Genomic DNA, 5,414 nt, shown 5'->3' on the forward strand with positions numbered 1-5,414 from the left:
TCTTGGATTGTATTACTGAGATTCATTGGGGGATTCGAATCCCTTCTCTTGTAGAGGTGTCTTTCCTCTAATTTCAGTAAGGTAATTTTCAAGTTCCTTTTCTTTAAGTATTGTAAAGTTATCCCCCATACGAACTCATTATCTGATGTTATATTACGCATATTTGTCTTTGACCGGACTGACAATTTAAAAATTAACGTATGAACAAAGTAGGAATTTAGAATGCCTCACCTCAATTTTTCTTTTACTCAGGCTTGACAACAAGTCAGTCGTCGTGACTGCAATAGGTTGCCCTTGGAATTTGATTGGGTCAAATCAAGCCAGCTATGTATGTGCAAATGAAAAAGTGAGGAAGTAAGAGAAAATTTTCAAGAGATAATGAAAAGGATGTTGATCGGTGGTTAAAAATTAGCTTTGGAGCATTGATAACTACTAAGGAGGATTCATAGAGGGCTTTAGGGCTAAATTAATGTGCTTTTTACACATAATTCAACAAATTACGTGAAAATTCAAAAAAGGAAAGTTACAGGTTTCGATGGTGTGTCGCGACATAAGGTAACACTTTACAACACAAAATTTGCTTCATCCCTCCTTTGTTGTCCTCAAGCCTCGATTGGAATGGTATATCCGTCGTGTTAGGTTTCAAAATCACCGGCTCAGCTGTCATTTTGGCTACTTGCTTAATCAACTCTTCAGTCTTGTTTTCCTTTAAAAGTTCATCCACAAAGTTTAAAAAATCCTTATCTTCTTGGATGGTGATACTCGGACTGTCAAGTGTTTTACTTGATTGTAAAGTGGCCGCGTTCACATGCTCTTTCCCATCCGTGCGAAGATTATTCTCCATATCACTAGGTATGCCTTGGCCAATTTTCTTTTTCATCAAGCTTATCATTTGACTCATTTGTTCATGAAGGATACCAATCCAAGACTTAAGTCGGTCACACTTGGCGTAGACTTGTCGAAGATCCATTTTTCATCATTTGCATTTCTCATTATATTATGTCTAGCCTTTGACCACATGCAGTATGGTCATTCCTAATGAGCTTCTCTTGAGATCTTTGTACATGAGGAGGTTGGTAAGGAGGAGCCGATTGGTTATGCATTGGATTTCTGCCTCCTTGATTACCTCTCCACTTTAAGTTTGCATGATTTTCTAGTTGAGGTTATATGTATTTGAATAAGGGTTTCCATCCCTATTACACAAATAATTTACCTCCTCAAGCTGGCTTTCAGAATATGACCCATAGCCTCGAGCTGACTCCGTTATTAAAAGTTTAACAGTCATCTCTAAAAGGTTTAATTTCTCTAAAATTTGTTGATACTTAACCCCCTTTACTAATAGCTTTCACCATTGGTGGTTTTGGGTTGTATGAGAATCTCTCGTTAGGTCACATATACAAGTTCATGAACATGTCATTGATTAACTGACAGGCTCGCTCGTATGTGTGGTTCATAAGGGCAACTTCGGATGTGCTGTCCAAACTAGACCTTAGATTACTGTCCAATCCATTGTAAAAAATTTGTATGCAGAGCCACTCTTTCATTCTGTGATGAGGACACTTCCTTAACAGCAACTTAAATCATTCCCAAGCCTCGTAGAAAGTTTTGCCATCCATCTGCTTAAAATTCACAATATTGCGCCTAAGTTGAATAGTTCTGCTGATGGGAAATCATTTTTGTAAAAACTTTTCAGCTAACTCTTCCCATGTAGTTATGGAATCAGGATCCAATGAATCCAACCAATCAACTTTGTTATCACATAAGGAGAAGGAGAACAATCGAAGACAAACAGTGTTATCAGTTACCCCGTTATACTTGAAGGTATCGCAGAGCTGAAGAAACTGTTTCAACTGTTGGTTCAGGTCCTCCATCATGTTCCCTCGGAATTGTAAGGTGTTTTGGATCATTTGAATTGTAGTCATTTTGATCTTGAAATTATTAGCATTAACTGTCGATCTTTCAATGCTACCTCGGACGACTTCTAATGTTGGTAGTGCGTAATCGTGCAACGTCCTTTATTGAACCATCAGTAACTCTCCACGAACTTGTGCTCGTGGTTCAAGTGAATCATCAAATAAAGGGTTCTCCCGAGGTAAATCAACTACCATGGGTGGATCATTTTGCATCAGTTGACAATTTTGTCTTAACAATCGCTCCAAATTAGAGTGTGGCTCGATTGGAATGCTCCCAGTTCAGGTCATATATTGAAATCAAACACAAAGAATAAAAGTTAAAATTGAAAACAGAAAAAAAGCCACAAAAATAAAAATAAAATTTGTATCTATAATTTTCAAATTTCCTATTTATCCTACTACTTGCAGAAAATGAAATTAAATCTAATGTCAAAGCCTCCCGATAGTGGCGCCAACAACTTGACCACCGCAAATATGCAAACGTTTGGACTGGAAATACTGCAGCAAAATATATGAAATTAAAATAGCGGTGTCTGCAAGTATACGAGTCAAATTGTAATATAGTATTGTACAACGGGATACTAAAAATACATCGAGGATCATACCCAAAGAAAGATAGATTAAATCTAAAATTATTTCTACAATAATAGGTCTAAATCGTACCCAATAGAGGATGGGTTAAATCTAAAGTTACGTGTAAAAAGACTTATTTTACAATAAACTGAATCTAAGTTATAAAAATAAAAAATGCAATAATTAAATACAAAATGACTTAAAAAAAACTCGTTAAGTGTCGAAAAGTACCTACATTGCCACTACAATTTTTAGCAAATGCCTGACCATGAATTTACTATAACTTTTATTCGAGACCTACACACGAAAACAAACAAATCCATAATTGAATAATGTATACTCATTGATACTAAAGTAACTCAAAATAATAAAAAAAAATATAAACGACTAGTATTCGACATAAACATATTAATCATTAACCAATTCAACATCAATATCTTTAACATGTATATACCATTAAACCAATAATCCCTTTATTGATTATTCAGATTTATTTCACATGGATACCCATTTACGTAATAAAATTTTTGATGCACGCTTAGGTGTTTGCATCTAGTTTCATGGGGCCAAATCAATTACAAATGACATCAACAGTAAGTTTTACGTTTTTATCCCTATTGATAGAATCAAATATATTTATACATATCACAAATCAATTTATTAGTTTAACCCTTATTTACTAACTCTGACTAAAGAACGAATACATAATTCAATTAATTTTTTAATTGTATTGTTAATTAGTTGTCATAGTTATTTTATCTAATTACCATAATTATCTTTATTTTAACCGATCACATGTTTATAGACTGTTAATTGATAACTAAAACGAGTTTATGATTAAGATAACTATAACAACCAGTTAACATAATTATTAATCTTTATTTTAAACCCTTCTTAATTTATCAATACAAGTTTAGTATAACTTTTAAAAGATGAAAAACTATATCCTAGTGTGAATTATAAGATAGTATTCAGTCAAACACGTACATGAGTTTGCTTGGGTCAAATTTTACAAGTGATTTACTTACTAAACTCAAAACGGGCTAACACAATCACCTTCACAATGTTCTGTCAAGTTTTCCATTAAGTGCATGGTAAAACTTTAAGCCTGGTCTTCAAAAATTTGATGCTCAATCCGTTTGTTGCAAGATATGCTCATTTTAAGGTCATGTCGTTCAAAACTACTGCTAATTTCATCGTAACCATACAAAAGCGCGTTGAGGCAATCCCCCCCCCCCCAAACCAAGCGAAGGCCAGTTTCTTGTCTATTGACTCATAGATTACCATTTAAGCTGTTCGTGCGAGTTACTATGACTTACTTTTCTTTTCTCCGTTATCTTCAAAATTCAAATCAACCCAGGTCTTAACTACAGTGCATAATTCACTACCAAGGCTTCATTTTCGGTGATTATAAATTAAATCTCGGTTCTAAGAGCATCTTAATTTACTGTTTCAAACATACACTTGATTTTCCTAGTTAAAATTAAATAAATCCAACTTTTAATTCAAAATTTAAAACAACTACAAAAAGACCGTACACAACAACCAAAACATTAGGATCTGGAAACAGAAAATAATCACAAAAAATATTAATAAATATATACCAGGAGACAGGTAGCGCAGTGCTTTTAAGATAATAACGCACAACGCTGTTTAAAACTGGCTAAAAACAGATTAATTTATGCTTCGGAAACATGAACATCCCTCACTGTTAAATCTGAGAGCGTTCACCAGTAAGAAGCAACTTTAATCTACAATAACTTTAAAATTACTGACAGTACTAGGTTTTCAGAAATGAATTAACTTTGAAAAACAGATCTGGTTCGAATTGAAATTATCAAAATGGCAGAATCCAACTCGTTACAAGCTACAATTCGCTGTGAAAAACGCGTAGCATGCAGATTTTTAATGAATCGTTGGAATTGAAGGTGATTTACGCTTTCGTTGACGCGCCCTTCAGGATTCTGATAAAAGCTACTGAAGAACGCAACGCCTATCAAAAGCGACTGAGAAGAAAAGATAGAATTTTGAAAAATGGAATATATCAAATAAGGTAGCCCCAGTTGGGCTTACAGGGCAGGTTATGTCATCTGCTTAGCAAGGGTTGGAGCTTTTATAGCGGTGATTGTGTGTTGCAGGACTGAAAACCCTAAATTTAGAATAAAATGACCAAAAAGCCATTGAGATTGAATTTAGCAACAGATCGTTGTATGGGCCTAGAGGTTTTGGGCTCTTAAATAATTGATACAATAGTTGCGAAATGTTAAAAAAAAAATAGTGCTCTCACGCAGGACCGTTAGATTAAGAAGCTGACACTCTGCCATTGAACTATAAGGGAGTCCAATTAAAACAAGCTAGACTAAAGCCTACTTTCTTTTCCATTTTCCTCTTGTTTTTTTCGGCTTATCTTAGGTGAGGGAATAAAAATATACAAGCAACAGTTAAATAGTAGATATAAGTGTAATTGTAGTTTATCCAATAAGTAATTATTGCAAATTTTTTTATTAATTGATTTAAAAAAGAAAAGGCATCACGAATTTCACGATTTCAGAAAGGAAATTTTCTCAACCATCAGCCTAGCTAAGACCTTCCCAGAAATCTCCAACTTGGGAAATTTTCTTTCAATGAGAAGCTGGATGTTTAACCGTTTGCTTCCGCCCATTCAGAAATCTCCGGCCCAAGTTCTTTTATATCTTAGACTGAGACAAGCCAGTTTTTTCATTTTCGTTTTCCTTTATCACAAAGAAAGTAGGGGGCCCGATCCCATTGGATCAGATTGTTTTCCAAAAATTGGGTTGCGGGTCAGCTCAGGATAGGATGGGTTTAATTTTTCTAAATTACTTGGGTTTTGAATTAAGGAACAACAAGCTTTACTTCAAGATAATTACCAAAAAAATATATATATGTATAATACTAAGTTGTATATCC

General features: G+C 34.3%; 2 non-coding genes across 2 annotated transcripts; one reads left to right on the forward strand and one right to left on the reverse strand.

Moving 5' to 3' along the window:
• Positions 1-1,542: 1,542 nt before the first annotated feature.
• LOC121214339 (small nucleolar RNA R71) lies at positions 1,543-1,649 on the forward strand. Its single transcript, XR_005909922.1, has one exon. It is a non-coding gene; the product is annotated as a small nucleolar RNA R71 (small nucleolar RNA).
• A 2,433-nt stretch (positions 1,650-4,082) lies between these two features.
• Positions 4,083-4,231, reverse strand: LOC121214362 (small nucleolar RNA snoR137). The gene has a single exon (XR_005909945.1). It is a non-coding gene; the product is annotated as a small nucleolar RNA snoR137 (small nucleolar RNA).
• Between the last annotated feature and the right edge of the window lie 1,183 nt (positions 4,232-5,414).

The sequence above is a fragment of the Gossypium hirsutum genome, chromosome D01, assembly GCF_007990345.1.
Source record: "Gossypium hirsutum isolate 1008001.06 chromosome D01, Gossypium_hirsutum_v2.1, whole genome shotgun sequence".
NCBI classification, from domain to species: Eukaryota; Viridiplantae; Streptophyta; class Magnoliopsida; order Malvales; family Malvaceae; genus Gossypium; species Gossypium hirsutum.